The sequence below is a fragment of the Notamacropus eugenii genome, chromosome 3 (genome assembly GCF_028372415.1).
Source record: "Notamacropus eugenii isolate mMacEug1 chromosome 3, mMacEug1.pri_v2, whole genome shotgun sequence".
In the NCBI taxonomy this organism is placed as follows: Eukaryota; Metazoa; Chordata; class Mammalia; order Diprotodontia; family Macropodidae; genus Notamacropus; species Notamacropus eugenii.
Window position 1 is genome coordinate 126576356 of NC_092874.1, and position 21028 is coordinate 126597383.

The following is a 21028-nucleotide window of genomic DNA, read 5'->3' on the forward strand; positions in this document are numbered from 1 at the left end:
TATTCTTTACTCAGATCCTGACTCACAGAATGAGAGGACGCAGGATGTTCATGAATGGTTTTAAAAAGAAATAAGACTTGTTTGAAAGCACAATTTGTGGTCCACAGAGCAAAAATAGACAGCAGGACAGAAAAACTTGAAAATATAGTGATAATCTCAACAAAGAAACAAATAAGAGAATAACTGATTTTTAATACAAATATACAGAAATCAAAAACAATATGGAAGAAGAGAATACAAAAGATAATGTTAAAAGAAAAGATGATCCTATAGAAGTAAAATATATTAATCTCAAAGACAGGAGGTGTAGAGACAAATTAAGGAATCATAGGTCTCTCAAAAGAACACAAATGAAAAAACCTAAACATCTTAATGTAGGAAGTAACACAAAGAAAATAGCCCAGAACTTTTTGCAAATTCCAATACTCTTATTGACTAAATTTGACAATTCCAGTGATGAACAACATATTCTGCAGGTGTTAAGGATAAAGCCCTTATAAAGGAAAAGAAGTTCAAATTCTGTGAGACTATTCAGCACCCAACAGAAAACACAGAAGGGAATGGAATAATATGTTCTGAAGAGCAAAAGAGTTCAAGATACAATCTGAGGTGATAAAATATTACACTGAAAATCTCAAAATAAAGCATCACACACCTAAGAAACAAAATTAAACATGGTCATATTGGGTTAACTTATTAAACTTTTTGTCTTAAGTTTAGCCCTTTCCACTCCTTGAAATAAGAGTCCTCCACAAAAGTCACTCTGGATACCTCATTCAAAGGTGGAAAAGAAACTGGATCTAACAATGGTGTACTGACTCTTACAGATATTCCCTTCTGGATCTATTTTCCAGGCTAGTTGTTTTTGCAGTTAGATATTTTCCCATTTTCTTCTGTCTTTTCATTCCTTAGATTCTGTTTGATTCTTGATGTCTCATACAATAATTAGCTTCTACTTGCCTGATTCTAATTTTTATCAAATTGTTTTTTTCAGTTAACTTTTGCATCACCTTTTCCATCTGTCCAATTGTTTCTTTTAAGGAGTTATTCTCTCCAGCTAGGTTTTTACTTCCTTTTCCATTTATCCAGTTAGGTTTTGTGCTTCCTTTTCCATTTGTCCAATTTTTTAAAAAATTCTTCTGATTTTTTTTTTCATATTTTTAAAATCATTGGTCAGTTTTTGTTCTATTTCTCTAATTTGGGTTTGAAAATCTTTCTTCAAGTCTTCTAAGAATGCTCTTTGGGCTTGCAACTAGTTCATAGTCCCTTCTGAAGTTTCAGATGGGAGTACAGTCTCAGTGCTGACTTCTTTGGTACTCATATTTTGGTCCTTATCCCCATAGAAAGATTCTATGATTTTTTCTTTTCTGCTTTACTTCTTAATCCTGATGATCACCCTTTTCCTGGATTTTAACGTAGATCTCTGCTTCTGGGGCACAAGGGGCTTTGTCCCACAGTTCTTGTGCCTTTAACTTGAGGCTTTGTGTGTTGTGGCCTCTGGTTCTTTCAGCTAGAAGCTAAAATTCTGCAGCTTACCTGGTGCTGAGCTGGCTGGTGTGAGAAAGCAGAGGCCAGGTGAAGTCTTTCTGGGTTTCCCTGGAGTTGCCCTGAACCTAGCTGTGTTAAGTGTAGGGGAGGGGTGGTCTGGCTACTGCAGGTCTCCTCTACTGAGCTAAAGAATAGGCAAGCTCAGTGGTTGGTGATCCCATCTTCACTAGTGTCTTCCCAATTCCCTTGGGGTACTGAGGCACACCTAGGGTCTGGGTGTTAGTAGTTGCAGGTTCCAGCCCCCTAGGGCTCAGGATCTCCTCCTGGTTTGCTAAGGAGGGGCTGTCTGGACACCGCTGATCCTGCACTGGTCCCCTTCAACCACAGCCAGAGGGACCCTCTTTAGTGATTTTCCTAGCCTCACATGCTAAGAGACTATTTGCCCCTTCTGCTGATCCCACTGTCCCAGGATTTTTACTGGAGAAACATTTTATGGGTCTTTCAAGGTCAACAAGGGGAGGGACAGAGCATTTACCAATCACTCTGCCATCTTGGTTCCTGGAAGTTCAAGTAGGTGACTTACAGACATTTAATCTGTGGACTGATAGTCTCAGGAACAGACCCCGCAGATATCTGGGGCTCCTCAGCTCTCACTCACTTCCCTTGGGCTTCCATCCTGGGCTGATATTCATGAGATTCTGCAGTGAGGCTACTGCCTCAGACCACCCAGAGCTTCCTGCTTAGCCCTGCCACAGCCAGGATGGTGCTGGTACAACCTGTGCACTGTGTGCTCCTCCAGCCTCCTCTTACAGGTATTCCCAAGCTCATGTTGCCTTAACATCAAGCTGATCCAGATGAATTAGCCTCTCCATGTGTGGAGAAGTAAACTGATTACCAGTATTGAGTTTGGGGACCAGTGAAGCATGTGAAAATGAAAGAAATTTTTAAATGATCCATACAGTAATGCTATCTCTTTTTCCCTTCTACAGCAACAGTAACAAGTGGTAAAAAGGAGGACTTCCAGTTATGACTGCTATGTGAAAGTTCTAAACAAACTTTGGTCCCCTGAAGAATACTTACCAATGATGAATAGTGTCAGAGAAACAACAGAACAAAAGTACAACAGAACTACTTTATCTCATAAAGGAGGAAAAAGGATGAGATCTGAAGCAAGGATTGCTCCCAGGGGTTGAGACCTCCCAATAGCTAGTGGCACAATAAAAATGGACCAAAACCAAAATAAAACAGAGATCTGAAGATGCCCTAATAAAATGCCCTGAAACTTGTACCATTTTGGTAGAACTGTCCCAGGGCTTTAATCCCTGAAGCCACATATCTTTAGTTAAATGTTTAAAGAAATAGGTCAGATCATTGAGATGGTGGTTTGGCTTGAATCCTGGAGCTTCTCCAAGGACCAAGGCCAAAAGTTGAAGCCAGAAGCCTGGGTCTCTTGGTAGAAAGAAACTGATGAGGATGTGATGGAGATCCAGAAATATCCAAAAAGAACAGATTAAAAACCAGCATGACCTAAGTTGGAGTACTCCAGAGGCCAGAACCTGAAGCCTAGGACATCTAATAAGTCATTGCAGAAGGAAAATGACAAAGCTAGCATGAGATACTAGAAGCCCAAGAAGACTGACTGAAGCTGCAGATAGCAGTAGTTAATAGGACTTTGTGCCAATCTTACATTCAGCTTAAGACTCATAACCAGGAATCAGAAAAATGTTAGGGTTGGCTTACTCAGCCTCACACCCATGTTCCTCATACAATATTTCTCATATTATAGTGGAAATTACAGATATGAACTGAAAGGGAAGAAATAAATAAATAAAATCCCTACTGCAGTGAACAACCCTAAAATAAAATCCTAGACAAAGGAAATAACTTCAAAATGATCACAAGTAGAACCCCAGAAAAATAGTGGATAGGATAATAATATATATTGCAGAGAATGAATGAAAAAATAAAGCAAATGAAATAAAAGACAAAAAATTAAATTTAAACCACTTGAAAGAGAATATAATAGAGCTTAGAACAAAAAGTTGATTGACTTATCCAATAATCCACAACCTGGCAAATACAAGTGAACAAATACACTTAAATGATTCAATTTGGCAACAAGAAATATTAGGATAGTCAAAAAAGACTGAAAAATTAAAAGATCAAGTAATATATGAAATTACTCTCAAAGTCAACTCACCCATAAATAAGATAACAAGAGGTAACATAAGAATTATTAGACTCTATAAAATTATGATCAAATAAAAACCTATATAGTATGACAAGAAATCATAAAATAAAATTACCCAGAATAATTAGAGCCAGAGGGCAAATTATATATATATATATATATATATATATATATATATATATATATATATATATATATATATATATATATATATATATATATAAAACAGTCATTTCTTGAAAGAATCAAACATATTCAGATATAACCAGCCAAAATTCAGAGATTTCACATCCAAGAAAAAATACTAGGAGCAGTCAGATAGAAAGAAAAGTACCATGGAACCACAGTCAGAATTATATAAGAGGTAGCAGCAGGTCCAAGGAAGGAAAGGACCTCTTATATGCAAAAAGACAAAAGGTTTAAAACCAAAAATAACTTCTTACAAAGCTGAGTATAATTCTACAGGCAAAAATTCACTTTAATAAAATTTAAAATTTTTAAGCATTCCTATTGAAGAAATAGAATTGAGTAGAACATTTGAAATATAATCACAGGAGATGAGAGACACCTAAAGTGGTACTATATGCAAGCCATTTGAAAGAGCTAGATGATGATCATATGCAGATATCCTCATGGGCACCATTCAAAATCCCACTATCTTTAAGAGGCAATTGAAAGATAATGAAAGACAAACTCAGTGCATTGGTGGAATTTTATGCTGTTTTGTTTGATTTAAGAGAGTAAAGAAAAAAGATGGAAAAGGAAAATATAGAAGAAAGAAATGAGGAAGAGGAAAGAATTTACTATTTCTTACCTTTGTGGCATGTCAGATGAATATATAGACATAGAGATTTGGCAGGAGAAACAAATATCTCATGAATCTCAATCATTTCAATGTTTAAACATATAAATATACGTGTAGCTTAGCATAGAAATACATTAAAATCAATGGGGGAAAGGGGGCTAGTGGATACAGAAAGAAGGAAAGAGAAAATTTATGGAAAGAAAATTAAGGAGAAAATAGTCCCAGGGAAGACAACCTTCAACTAAGAAGGACAGATTATAAACGGATGATTGAAGGAAAGGGTAAAAGAAGTAATTTAAACCAGGGTGGAATAAAGAAAGGGCAAAGAAGTATAAGGAGACTGTTCAAATTACAGATTATAAATGTTAATCTTAATTCTTTTCTTTTTCTGCCTTATTTTTCTTTGTAAAAGAAGAGGAGTTGTGGGGATATTGGTACAGGGAAGAGGGCAAACTTTCTTATAGGATATGATGGAAAGAAAGACACACCTAATAATCATAACTGTGAGGATTAATTGAATAAACTCACCTTCATAAAGAAGAGTGGTTGGGTGCAATAAATGGATTAAAAAGAAACATATGGCAATATTTAGTTTACTAGAAACACATGTGAAAAAAATTTACACACAATCAAAATGAAGGACTAAAGTAGATAAGATTTCATTATACCACAAATGAATCCACAGGAAGCACAAATTGCAATTATTTTAATAGGAACAGTAGACATGGTTAAAAAGAGATAAGTAAAGAAATATTATTTTGCTTAAAGGCAACATAGATTATTAAATAATATCAATACTAAATACATATGTACCAAATGATACAATATCTAAATACTTAGGAAAACTTAGAAACAGACAGGAAAACCATAGTTGATGGGGAAAATTACAATATAAATGAGACCCAGAAGCAAACACAGTAGCATGGTATTCAGTGAACCCAAGGACATTGGCACAAACTTTTGCAAAAAGTAGAAAACAGTAAGGCAGACATTAAATTCAGACCAATATCTTATAGCATATACCTTAAGAAATTCCAAATGAATATATTGCATTAGTATTAAAAATAATATAATAATAAGTGTATGTATACACACATATATACATGTATGTATTTATGTATGTATATGCATGTGTGTGTATGGAAGAGTAACTTTTGCAACTGTTTTTAGGGAAAGAATGTATACTTTAAAAAGAAATAAAGATAATGCTGCAAGATAAGATGGATAATTTCAATAGCATAAAATTGAAAAGCTTCTGCATGGCAAAATAAATACCTTTAGAATCAGAAAGGAAACAACTGGAAAAAAAAACTTTACAGAAAAAATTCTCTGCAAACGGTCTAATAGCCAAGATATATAAAGAACTGATACAAATATAAGAGAATAAGAGCCATTTTCCAATAAGTAAGTGGTCAAAAGACATGAACAGGGAGTTCCAAATGAGGAAATGCAGAGTATCAGCAACCATATTTTTAAAAATCCAAGTCACTAATAATAAGATAAATTAAAATTAAAGTAACTTACATTCTATTTCATGTACTTCAGAATGATTAAGAAATAGGTAATTTTCAGAGACATTATTGGGAGAGTTTAGGAATATTAATGCACTGTTTGTGAAGTTGTCAATTAATTCAACCATTCTGCAATAGAATATGTAACCATGCTCCTGAAATCACTAAAGTATACATATTCTTTGATCCAGTTATACTACTATTAGATACATATCCTCCAAAAGTGAGACAGAAGGAAGGACCTATCTGTATAAAAATATTTATAGTAGCACTTTATATTGTGGAAAATAAATGGAAACAAAATAGCTACCCATCAACTGGTGAACAGGTAAACAAATTGTAGGATACTGATGTGATGGAATTTTATTGTTCCAAAAGAAAGAATAACTATGCTGGAATCAGAAAAATAATTCACAAAATGAGCTCATAATAATTTGAAGGAAAACAACTTTGAAAAACTTCAGAATTCTCCCCAAGCGGGAAACAATTCAGCAATGTGCTGGTAAATGCTTACCTAGCTTTCCCGATGGGAGAAAAATATATGCATTACACTTTGGGGGGGGAGGGGGTTTAATTTGTACCATTAACATTTTCTTAATCATCTTCTTAAATCTAGACAATCAACATGATAAGAAATCTGATCTTGATCTGAAACATTTGCTGATTTGCAAGGTGTAAAGGCTCACACTGAAAATTTAACAGTTGGCTCTTCTAAGCTGGTTCAAACTAGTTCCAGCATGACAATCATAACTTTAGAATGATTGATAATAAAAATGGACATGTCACGTCTTGGCAATTAGGTGATGAACCGCAGAGAGATACTGAATCAGACATTCATTCTCAGACATGGTATTATAGCATACATGTAATGGCTATCTATACAAATTTGTTACAAAAGAAGACTTCTACTTAGGGAGGAAATGGGTGAATTAGAGGGTAGTGATAGGCATGCAAAAATGCATCAAGGCATTTTTTGAAAACATAGAAAGAGGAAGAAGTACAAAGGAGGATACGAATAGAGCAATTTTGTTACTACCTTGTTGTACTTATGATAAACATAAATATTTCTTTCAAAAAACTTTACATAACAGAAGTTCACATTTCTTACACAATCTTCTTCCTCTTTTTTTGTTGTTTTGCATCATGAAATGTTTTTGTTTGATGATAGTTATTAAGTTCATAATAAAAGAAGAATAAAGGAAAGGGAGGAGAGAACTGCTAAAAAATCATACAGTTCAAAGGCTTTTAAGTGGTTGAATTAGGCTACTAATAAACATAAATTTGATTGGTTTACTCTTAAATGTATAATCTTTATTCAATAACCAATAAGAAGATATACTTCTACTGTATTACATATATATCGTCATTCTTGCTATAAATGAAAACAGAAGCTATAGAGAAGCTGTAGTTAAATGGAAGGATGACTCCTGGGATGCACTACAGGAGAGACAAAGAATTTGGCAGGGATGATATTATTGTGTGCCAAATGCAGCAAAAAAATCACATTATTTCATGGAACACTTGGTCATCTCACCATACAAATATTCATGATGAGGAAAATTGCAACTTATCCATCATCATTTATTGTGGGAGATGATGTGGAAAATATTCTATGAAGAACTTAATAAAGTTTTCAAAAATATACCTCAATGCTGATTGATCTCACTGCAAGGGTGTACACCAAGAAGGATGGCAAAAAATATATTGGAAAATATGGATCAAGAAATGAAAGAGTCAGGGATGGAGCCAAGACGGTGGAGTAAAAGTAGGCATCAATTAGATCTTTCCCCCCAAACCCATCAAAAAACCTTTAAAAAGTGATTCTAAACAAATTTTAGAGCAACAGAAGCCACAAAATGATGGACTGAAGTAAATTGCCAGCTCAAGACAATCTGAAAAGTTGATGAGTAGGGTCTATTTCACTGGCCTGGGAGTGGAGCACAGTTCAGGACATGAGTTGCCAGTAGAAACAAGCCTTAGGCAACTGAATCATGGGCAGCTGCTGCAGATTTCAGACTTCTTAACCCCGAAACAACTAAATATAGCTTCAAAGGTCAATGGGAAGGATCTCTCACCTGGCTGAGAGGGGAGTGTGGTCCTGCCACAGCCCCAGCCCCAATATAACTGCAGCCAGTGCAGAAGTGGAGGCTGCTTCTGGAGACCTCCACTTAACAAAGCTAAAAAGTCAAGTAATTAATTCACTGGGAAAATGAGCAAATGGGGGAAATAAAACAGACTATAGATTCTTACTTTCTCTGTAAAGAGGTATTTTTTTACATCATTGGTGACAAGGAAAATTAAAACACATAGCCAGAAGAAGGCAAAAAAACCAAAACTCCTGCATCCAAAGCCTCTAAGAAAAATATAAATTGATCTCAGTCTGTGGAGGAACTCATAAAAGATTTTGAAAATCAAGTAAGAGAAGTACAGGAAAAATTGGGAAAAGAAATGAGAGCAATCCAAGAAAATCATGAAAAATGAGTCAACTGCTTGCCAAAAAAATGCTGAAGAAAATAACACTTTCAAAATTAGGATAACTCAAATGGCAAAAGAGGTCCAAAAAGCCAAAGAGGAGAAGAATGCCTTAAAAAGCAGAATAGGCCAAATGGAAAAAGAGGTCCAAAAGCTTACTGAAGAAAATAATTCTTTAAAATTTAGAATGAAGCAAATGGAAACTAATAACTTTATGAGAAATAAAGAAATCATAAAACAAAATCAAAAGAATGAAAAAAATAGAAGAAAATGTTAAGTATCTCCCTGGAAAAATAACTGACCTGGAAAATGGATCCAAAAGAGATAATTTAAAAATTATTGAACTACCTGAAAGCCATGATCCAAAAAAAAAAAAGCCTAGACATCATCTTTCAAGAAATTATCAAGGAAAATTGCCCTGATATTCTAGAACCAGAGGGTAAAATGGAAATGGAAAGAATCCACCGATCACGTCCTAAAAGAGATCCTAAAAGGAAAACTCCTAGGAATATTGTAGCCAAATTCCAGAGTTCCCAGGTCAAGGAGCAAATATTACAAGCAGCCAGAAAGAAACAATTCATGTACTGTAGAAACACAATCATAATAACACAAGATTTAGCAGCTTCTACCCTAAGGGATCAGGGGCTTAGAATATGATATTTCAGAGATCAAAAGAGCTAGGATTAAAACCAAGAATCACCTACCCATCAAAACTGAGCATAATACTTCAGAGGGAAAAATGGAATTTCAGTGAAATAGAGAACTTCCAAGTATTCTTGTTGAAAAGATCAGAGCTGAATAGAAAATTTTACTTTCAAATACAAGAATGAAAAGACAAATGAAATGGTAAGCAGGAAAGAGAAACCATAAGGGACTTATTAAAGTTGAACTGTTTACATTCCTACATGGAAAGACGATATTTGTAATTCATGAGACTTTTCTCAGTATTAGGATAGTTGGAGGGAATATATATACATATATGTATGTATGTGATGTATGTATGCATGTATGTATATATATATGTGTGTGTGTGTGTGTGTGTGTGTGTGTGTGTGTGTGTGTGTGTGTGTGTGTGTGTGTAGAGAGAGAGAGAGAGAGAGAGAGAGAGAGAGAAAGACTGAGGGCACAGAGTTTGTGTTCATCCTTCGTTGCCAAAGAAGACCATGCCATCAGAGAAATAATGACATGACTTGCACTTGACTTTATTTTGAGTGAGGGAGAGCTGTGTGAGGTCACCACTTCTCCTCCAGAGCCAACTGAATCCAGTGACCAGATATTCATCAGGGTGACTGGAGATGACCCAGGATGAGGTAATTAGGGTTAAGTGACTTGCCCAAGGTCAGACTGCTAGTGAGTGTCAAGTGTCTGAGGTAAGATTTGAACTCAGGTCCTCCTGACTCCTGCACTGGTGCTCTATCCACTGCACCATCTAGCAAGGGCACAGAGTGTTATGTTGTGACCCTTTTCTCATTTCTATGCAGATAGCTTTTGGTTCATGGACGGTATATTTGATTTTTAAAAAATGAATAAATAAAATATATATAATAAAATAATATATATAATAATAATAATATGGTTATTGGGCTCAAAAGACTCCTTTGGAGTTGCTGAGAGCCATTGAGGCTGTCAGAACTAAAAAATACTATAATATAAATAATAATAAAATAATATATCATTTTCTGTAGCAGATCAGAATTATTAGATGAACAACAAAAATGGTTAAAAGAATATAAAATCTCCCAAGATCCACTAATGATTAATTATTCACAACTCCCTCGAATGCATTCAACTAGGAAAAATAAAATGCACGAGGGAAAGGTAACAAGAATTAAGTGCCTACTATGTGCAAGGCAATGTACTAAGTGCTTTACAAATATTCTCTCATTTGGTCCACCCAACAACCTGAAAAATAGATGCTACTATTATAATACCCATTTTATAGTTGAAAAAAACTAAAGGAGGCAGAAGATTAACTGAATTGCTCAGGGTCACAAATCTCTGAGGCCAATTTCAAATTTAGGTCTACCCGACTCCAGATCCAGTACATTATCTGCTGAGCCACCTACTTCCTTGTCTTAAAAGTTCTTCTCAAATACAGTGTCTCCCATGCATATGTTAAAATGATATATAACTGCAGCAACATATTATTTAATGACTGTCAATGTTACATGAGGCATAAAATAAGGAAACATTCTCAACAGTATTGTGGAATATATCCTGTGAAAAGTCCAAAGGGAAAAGGGATTTCCAATCCATAACAAGTCTCTTCCCATGCTCTGTAGCTAATATATGGGCCAGTTGTCACCAAGGATTGCAAAACAGTAGGACCTCTTTAATAAGATATTCAGTTGCTCTAAAGAAATAACCTTAGAAATTCACACTGGAAAAACAAAGTGGATTAAAATTATGAATTGCCCATATTTTGGCATACATTTGGGAAAGCCTACCCATTGATTTAATCTATCTTAGAGTGGGCACTGAAAAAAAGTCAAATGGAAGTAGTATTGAATAAGAGGAGACCAAAATATACCACATTTAAGAAAATATATCACATTTTAGTTTATTTCATTCAAGCAACAGTTTACTTCTGAAACACTAATATTCTCTTGATGAGGCTATTTGGTTGGAATTACTATAGTAAGTGTAAACAGGTACAGATAGGGGTAGGAAACCTGCAGCCTTGAGGCCACATGTGGTCTTCCAGGTCCTTGGGTGCAGCTTTTTGACTGAGTCCAAGTTTTATAAAAACAAATCCTTCTATTAAGAGGATTTGTTCTGTGAAGTTTGGATTCAGTCAAAGGGCTGTACTTGAGGACCTAGAGGACCACATGTGGCCTTGAGACCACAGGTTCCCCATCCCTGGTCCAGCATGTTACCAGTGATGACTACTTGCATATAATAATTAACATAAATAGCTTCATCAAAGATATATTTGACAGTAAAAGGTACTGAATCAATCATGTAGATAATAGAGGAATAGGCTGTGTGCTGAAATTATATCCACAAACCTTAAAAGCAATGGTTAAATGCTTCCAAGCCTCCATCGAGAATCTCCAGAAAGATATGGACAAGAATTACAGACAATGGGAAGTCATGGATGATTTACACTGGTAGAAAGAGGTCCTACATTAATCTATGGAGGTAATGAAGTCCAGAAAGTCAGGGGTTGGAAGTGCTTGGAAGGGCTAGACAGATAATTTTGTAATGACCAAGCATAAAGAAATATGTGTAGATGAAAAAAGAATGATATATCAGATGTGTGGTTAAGATAAAAGGGATATAAATTGCCCATATATAATATGTATGAAGGCCAATAAAAGATTTTTAAATTACATAGTTAAAATTACATCAAAGGATTAAGACCAAATTGTTTGCATCTTTATTTTTAGCACCAATCTCTTTGGGTCTAATAGCTCATTAAGTCTGTTCTCTATGAATAGGAACAAAGAATGCCATTTGTCATTGTCTTTAATGGTCCCTTTGGATCAGCCAGTGAAGAGCCACTCTATTCCTCTAAGCTAAGGAACTGTCTAATAAGCAGGTATGTATAATTATTAGGGCACTATTGTAAATCTGGAGTTTCTTGTGATGCACTTAACAAGTTAAGAAATTCTGTCCCAGACTCCCCCTTGACCACAATATCACAATTTGACATGTTTTGCCATAAGAATTCAAGATTTATTGTAATAATGCCACAAGTCTAAATATTCTAAATATTGGGATATTATAGTATTTTTTTAGTTCTGACAGCCTCAATGGCTCTCAGCAGCTCCAAAGGAGTCTTTGGAGTCTTTTGAGCCCAATAACCATATATTTTTAAAAATAAAATCCTTTCAACACAAGTTTATGGTTCAGAAAGAGTTACATGACTTCTTAAAAGTACCTGGCATACCACTGAAAATATTTCTCTGCTCAAATGGAATTCCCTATCCTCTCTAAAGACTTTTTTCTTCAAGATGTTTTAAAAATATTACCAGATATTTTGCACACCACAAGTATAAATTGTTAAGGACTTTCTTCAAAATATCCAACTTCTGAATATCTTAGGTATTATCTCATGGGAAATGCTTGCAATCTGTTCCCACATTGGAGATATTTTCAACAATTCTAAATAGATTTCTAAATAACTCAGTACAAGAGTTTGTAAATATTTTATACTGACTAACCATTAACTATGATACATGGTAGAGAATCACTCATGTCCAATTCACTCTATAAGAAAAGAGACAAAAAGAAAACACCATCGTATGAAAGAGCTTTTAGGATGGGGGTGGGGGGAGCAGTACTTGAACCTTATTCTCACCAGAATTGACTCATAGAAGGAACAGCATACACACTCAATTGGGAATAAAAATCTATCCTACCCTTCAGAAAAGTATGAAGGGAAGGGGATAAGGGGTTGAGGTGCTGAGAAAAGGGAAGATGAATTGAGGGAGATAGTAATCAGAAGCAAAACACATGAGGAAGGACAAGGTAAAAAGAGAGAGAGAGAGTAGGATAAAGAGAGTGGGGGAATAAGATGGAGGGATTACACAGTAATCATAACTGAAGAAAAATTTGCAGCAAGTTTCTCTAACAAAGACCTCACTTCTCAAATACATCATTTAATTCAGTCCTCATTTAGAAACCAAAATTCTATTAATTTCTATGGTAGCCCTCTGTCAAAGCCTCCAAAAGAGCATGATGACTTTCAGTGAAGAAAAAATGACTCAAATACTTTGGATACAGAGCCCCATTCTACTTTCACATGGAAGTGCTTTAAGAAACACTACGGAACAAAGTACAACTGAAAAATGTATATTTTTAGAATAGGATATGTTTCAAAGTTCTGCTTGATTCCTCAGAGACCACTTAAGTCCTGCCAACACTATGAATCAGTATTTATTGAAATAATACATTATAGCATATCAGTTCCTTTACTGAGTTTAGATGAATAGTCTCTATCCTTCAATCATACATGTGGCACCTGACCAAAATGTTGTGTTAGCTAATAGCATTTTTGAAATGTAGCAAACTTTAGTTTTGCCATGATACAAAGCTGCTACTTATTTCTGGTGAGTGATGCTGCACAGAAAGTACCTTTTCCACTTAGGTGTGAAGTTGGTGGCTGTGTTGTTCCATGAAAACAAAAATATCCCAGTATTTCCTGTCATTATAAAACCTAATGAGAAAACCAAGAGTCCTATCTATAGTGAAAAATGTCCTTTTTATCCTGGAATTGACTTGAAAGCAGCTAGATAAATACAGAGAGATCTCCATAGTCCTTCAGGGACAGCACTGAGTAGAATAAATATCCAGATACAGGAAACAGCATTAATTTGATGCCAAATGAGTTTTTGGCAGATAAAAAAATTGCAAATAAATATGCAGTACAGCAATTTTGGTTGCTGGGGGTGAGCGGGGCACAGATCATCACCTCCATCTAACTCTTTTCTGTGTTACTCCAGATTTTGTTCACAACAATCAGATTCATCGCAAGGATTATAAAGAAGCTCCTCACCCTAAATCCTGTGAACTCCTTTATAATTTTGCTAAGTGAATTGAGTCCCTAGAATGGTTTAGAAAGGACCCAGGCTAGTTACCCCAGAATATAAATAGAGTTAAAAGGAATTTTATATAATAACTCAAATAAGAATTTGAAATGAGGAAGTCTGAGTAGCCACAGGGGAAAAGGAACTTTAAACGACAAACTTAAAAACATTTAATGACTACTTTGGTGGCTAGATGGGGATAGCCTGGATCTGCAACAATATTAACAATGATGACAAAAAGGATGAAACATAGCCCTCTTACCCATAAGCTAAAGACTTTGCAGATTCCTCTTTGCTGGGGGGAAGAGGATGCATTGCAACTGAATGACAAAAGAGAGCAGAAAGAAGACCCAGCAACAACTCAACAGAGAAGAATGGAACAGAGATGCTTAGAGGTGAGTAATAGAGTTCAGCTCAATGGGGATGTCCAAACAAAACGGGATCACTTTACCAGATTACACCAACGGCTCTACTCTATTGGAAGCATGGGTTGTTTCAGGCATGAAACTTGCTGACATGTACTCATGAAGTGGATCCACTTCTCCAATGACAGTATAGCAACTAGTGGGAGAACCTTTCCCTATAGGTATGGATGAAATCTATCTTGTCACTCATTTACTATGTTACTTTATTCTAAATATCTTTTGCTTTGAACTACAGTGTCCTCTGGTTGAACTAGTGAAAGGAAAAAATCATGGAGTGTGTATTAAATACAGTCTGGAGTATAATGAACCACATAGTGCCTCAAATTTAAGGTGGTTTCCTCAGGACCAACAAGAAAGGATAACCCTAGGTGCTACCTGTGTTATGACCAATATACCCATCATTCTTCTGTCTGAAAAATAAAATAAAAAACTTACTTGCCTACATTGATGATAATTTCATTTGCTCTTTGGTGTGAGTACTCTCTCTGCTGGTATAGATCAAATTCCCTCCCTGCCTTTTTACATGATTCTGGTCTCTGTTCTAACTATCTTCCACAATGGATCTACTCAACAGGCTATGGGCTTTCTACTACTTTTCTTCAATATTTCATGAATCCTATCATCATATCACCCATCTCCATTTTTATACCCTATTACAGAGGTACACATACTTTGTCATACATATTGTATATGATGTCTTTTATGCCACTTTTTACATTATGATGTGTCACCACCTACTGACAGCCACTGAGCATCTTTCTCTTTTGTTTACCTAAAAATTTCATTCTTCTGGGATCATTCCATTCCTTGATGTGATGTCACTCAAGAGAATATTATGGAATATTTCTTCTAAATACTATTACAAACTTATTTTCTCATCTACTGTTTTTCCCTTTTTTGAGAGATGATGATACTCATAATATTTTATCATCCTCCACCATAAAGTTTTTAAAATAAGCTTGTTTACTTTAAATCACTATTGTTCTTGGCTACCATATCTTTCATTTTGGCATGTAGATCAAGCATTTCCTGGCTAAGTTGATATTAGAGCTTTTTTGCTCTCTTTATTTCTCCTTGATGACATTTGTATTATATCAGTTAAACTTCACTAAGAAATGGAAATAGTATCCATTTCCTGTTTTTCAGGATTGTTTATTTAGTTATATTACATTAGAGCTATTTTAATCACAAAACATCTCATTTTTATGCATTCTACCAATTTTGGTGTTTATCACGTTGATCACCTCCAACTCTCTTCGTGAGAAAAGTATTGCTATACAACCATGAGACTTCTGAATTATCCACTGGTCTTTGGCATGTTTTACACTTCTTGATCTTGAACGATATTTTCCAATGTCTTTTTACAAATTTGCCTTGTGTTCACCATTTTATTAAAGTCATTGAATATTTATTGGTTTTAATATCTTATTAAATTCTTCATATAATTTCTCTATTTCTTCATTCTCTGCAAAATACATTGGCATATGCCATAGCTTCAGCTATCTTCTAGTCAGGCCCCCTGCCTGTTTGTCATGAGTACAATAACACAAACTGAACAAATATCCCATGAAATGACTGCTCTTGTTGTTCTTGGATACATTCTGAAGCCATCACTGCCAACTCAATTATTCACCTCTCCAAGGAGAACCTGAGTCAACCTTCCATTAAGCTACAATAACTTCCTGTTTTGTGGTTTTCAGGCAAGAATTTCTATATAAATGTGATATACTTCCTCCAGTATATCAACTTGTCTGTCATTGAACAAATATCTCATATTTAGAGTGTCAAACAGTTAAAAGTGTTTTTGTACATAGTCTAAAAAATGGTAGTACCCTCTTAGCCCTCCTCAATTATTTAACACTCTCGCTGTAACATGAGAATGGGGTCACACTAGATGAAGGGCTATTTAGAAATTTTAAATCTGTTTCATGAGTCGCCATCATCCAGCAGCCACCCCACTGATGATGAGTTGCTCTGTACTTAACTAGTCTATTCTAGGACAGAAGACGTAATTTGTTACCAGGACTGGTTTTGAAACTTTGCCACTTTAATAACTCAAGAACTTCTGGAGTGTGGGCTACTTTGGCACACCAGCAAAATCAGGTTAATTAGTACTTGGTGTAAGACCCTAGAAAAACATGTTTAATTCAAGAAATATTTTAGGCAAAACTTCTGTATCCACTGGAGAATAGTTGTGGTGTAGAGGGAGTTCCAGTCAACTGGTTTTTATTGTGGGTTATTTTTTCCCAATAATGAAATGTCACTTAATTAGGTGTCCTAACTGATTGATTGATTTCCCTGTATTCCCATTCTCCTTACAAATTCCCATTTTAAGTCAAGCAGGTCCTGGACCCAGAGTCAGAAAGTCTTGAGTATAAATTCAGCCTTAGACCAAGTGTTTATCCTTTGCCTACCTCAGTTCTCCCATCTGCAAAAAGAGAAAAATAATAGCATCTATCTCATGGGGTTGTGGGAATAAAAATAAGAAAATATTTGTAAGCAATTTGTAAAGACTTAAAGCTCTGTATAAATGCTTTTGGTATTGTTATTATTAATTATTCCTGGAATACTATCATCCTTCCAGTGACTGAGATTTGTAATGTTGGCACTATTTTTGATTTATTCATCTCTGCCATCTCACAAAGCCAAAGCTTCTTGTTTCTACCTTCGCAGCTTCCATCTTATCTATACCTTTGTCTCTTCTTACAGGCAACCACCCTAGTTCAGGCACCAATCACTCATTGCTTCTACAGTTGGAATAGTGTCTTCCCTGCCCTAAGAGTCTCTCTCATCTCCAATCCAATTTCCACACAGATGCTAAACTGATTTCTAGAATACAAGACGATGTCACTTCCATACTCTCTAAATTCCAATGGCTCCCTACTACTTCTTGGATCAAATATAAACTCTGTTTAGCTGTTGATATCCTTCACAACCTGGACACAATCAATCTTTCCAACCTTATTATGTATCACTACCCTTCCCACATTCTACTGGCCTTTTTCTTGTAATTCTTCTCCTAAAACACTCCTGTCTTTTCTATCTGCCAATGCTTAGAATGCTTACCTCTTCCTCTTAGTATCCTTTGTTGTCTCCAAGCACTACCTTCTCAAAAAGCCATTATTTCTCCCCCAGAATAGACACCCACATTTTGTTAGCATCCACTCAACTCCCACAAAATTTACCTTGTGTCTATTTTGTTTAAACTTATAAATGTTGATGTTGTTTCCTCTGATAGACCAAAGGCTTCTTGAGGCAAGGGACTATTGTATTTTGTCTTTGTACCCTCAGTGCTTAGCATAGCACCTGGCACATAGTTGGTGCATGATAAATGTATGCTGATAGATTATTGATCAAATGACCCCAAGTATGATACCCATTCTTCCCACTATAGTCTGTACAAGTATATAATAATAACAAGGATGATACATATTTATAGTGCACTTTGAAGTTTGCATTGACCTTATATACATCATACTATTCAGGTTTCAAGAGAATCTTTGAGGTATTATTATTATTCCTATAAATAAATAAACCAAGACTCCGAGTGATTTGGACATGGTAATATAACTACTCAGAAGCAGTATTTGAACTTAAGGTCTTCATGATTCCAAATCCATCACTTTATCCATTATGCCAAAATATAATAAGGAATTAAGGAATAATTGGCCTTAGTCCTCAAGTCAGAGGCCCAATGATACAGGAGTGTCTTTTAATCTACAGTAAAATTAGAAATACAAATGACTGTGTCTTAACTGAGGAAAACTCAGGTAGACCTCTGTCCTTCTAAAGACTGGACATTTCTATGTGAAGTTTTTCTTCTTCTCCTTGGGCTCATCCAAGCCAGATGAAAGAATACTAACATTTTATTTTTCTTCCTAAAAGTGAAACCTAATCCATCAATCTATAAATGTTTATTAAGTGCCTACTAAGTGCAACCCTTATAGCTATTGTATGTGTTCTAATATATCCCTTTTCTTAGACCATGATCATTTGTTTCTGTCCTATTCAAGTTAATTGATTGAACTTGAGCAAGGTATGATATTAAGGAATAATATAAAATAATTTGGCATAAGAATCTTAAAATCAGACATAGTATATCCTGTTAGGCATCTAGATGGTACAGTGGATAGAGTTCCAGACTTGGAGTCAGGAAGACCTGAGTTCAGATTCGGCCTCAGATACTTACTAGCTGTGTGACCCTGGACAAATCACTTAACTCTTTCATTTCCTCATCTGTAAAATGAGTTGGAGAAGGAAATGGCAAGTCAATCTAGCATCTGTAGAGAAAACCCCAAATGGGGTCACTAAGAGTCAGACACAACTGATCAGCTAAATAAACAACTAAAGAACAATATCCTGTGGCCAGGAACTTGGATCACTGTTAGAAAGAGAGCTAGAAATGTTTTTGAGTCGACAGAAGCAGTCGCTATTTACATTTACTCTGAGCCATCACTGCCCAAACAATGATCAAGTGGGCTTGGGCTGGGATCTATTGTTGGACTCCTCAGTGAATGCCTCCTGAATATATGCTGGTCAAATTAGTGGAAGTAAGGGACGGGCCCTCCCATGGGCCTCCTGACTATCAAGGGCCATTCTGAATTTGACAAAGGAGTTTTCGTTTGTGAGTGTTTCTGGGCTGCATTACAACAACCAATCGGAAAATGAAGATAATTTCCTACCACCTAGTTCTTCAGTATTTATAATGCTGGTTTGGCATGAACTATGCTCATGGCACAAATGCTAGGATACAAAGACAAAAGTAAAACTATCTGTGTTGTCAAGGAGGTTATTACATTCCACAAGTAAATGTGCTGACATTCATGTTAAATATCATGGAAGTTTCTCGATGGCAGGAAGTATTTCATTTTTGTCTATACTAACGCACCACCAGGCACATTGCAGGCATATAATAAATGATTATTGATTTGATTGCTTTTGTTTCTTATCACAAAGTACCTTGGCTTGAATACAGATGTGCATAAGTGGCATGATAAATAAATGAATGAATGAATGATTAGTAAGTGCCTTGGACCTTCGCTCTGAACCTATTCACTCTTACTTAAGGCTTAATTCAAATAAGTTTGGTTATCTAGTTTTCCAGGATACAGCAATTTAGAAAGTTGTATGGGGACGAGAATTTCTAACCATTACCACATTAAAAAATGACAAGACACAGCATTACAGAGAAGAAGGAGAGAAAAGCAGCTAACTACTCAACATGAATTTATTACACACTGAATATGAGCCAGTCACTGTTCTAAGTTCGAGGAATACAAAGAAAGGTAAAAATAGGCTATGCCCTCAATGAACTTATATTCAAGTGTATGTGTGTGGGGGGGGGCATGGTATCATGCCTTTAAATTTGTACATAGAAGATAAATACAGAAGAGAAGGAAGTTAGCTTGAGAAGAGAAAGTATTAGTCAATATGAAGACCAGAAGAGACATCCTATAAGAAGGTGCCTCAGTAAAACTCTGAGGTAGTCCCTTTGTTGTGTAGCACAGAACGATAGTTGATGTTCGTATTGATGACATGAAGTTATCCAAATGTGTGCCTATTATTTTTTGGATATTCTTTTAGTAAAGCAGTATGTTATATTCATTTTTTAAAAAAAATTAAAGTGAGGCTTGAAAATATATTCACTCTTAGAGAAGTCAGCTTCAATTACAAGAAAAAACACATTTATGCAACCTCCTCCCTCCTTGAAGATGATGGCTAAATAATGGTCACACAGTGGTTCAACATACTACATATAGCTGCCATATTTCTCCTATGCTAGGGGGGTGTTTGTAAGCATTAAGTAAGATGAGACAGCTTGAGAATATTCTAGACTTTCCTTTAAACCATGAAACCTTAAGAATCATATAATCCAGAGGACATGGTGATAATAGGAGTAGGGGATAAAGACAAAGGAGTAAGCAGGAACAGAATGGAAATGGAAATTTTACTGGAGTGGGATTTGTGATTTCATTATCATTGTTCTGAGATTCGGACTGTGTGTACTGAACTCTACCTAGCTATATTATAGTCAAATAAATGATTACCCAGTGCTTTCAATGCAAACATAGAAATCTGGTATATTCTTTTATCTTAGATTGTACACTGAGTGAACAGAAGCTATTGGAGCTGTCAGGACTACCTTAGGAAGGATGCATTAGGGGAGATGTAGTGAGGAGTTAAATAAATAAATCTGTTATCCATCCTCCAACTGAAAAATGGAAAGTGCTCTAGGCCTCAGGAGGCAAATGGAGAAAACTGTCAGTGTAATGGGGTGTTAAGTCCTCAGGATGAACAATATAAAAGGAAGCCTCACTAATTCTCACTTCACTAATCCATAAACTCAATAATTCTTGCCAAACCTGGCAATCGCACCCGATGTTTCAGAGGGGATCTTAATAAGGAAGCGCTAATGAAAAAGAGGGCAAAAGCTTTATATTCTAAAAGACTACATTATAAATATAAGATGCTGCTAAGTAGTATGTCATTATGAAAAGCTAATATATTTCATAAGTAAGCTTAACTACAAAGACAGAGAGAAAACAGAAGCTTTGCATCAAAATAGAATGAATTTTCTTAAAGCAAGGTCCTTTTAAATCTCTCAT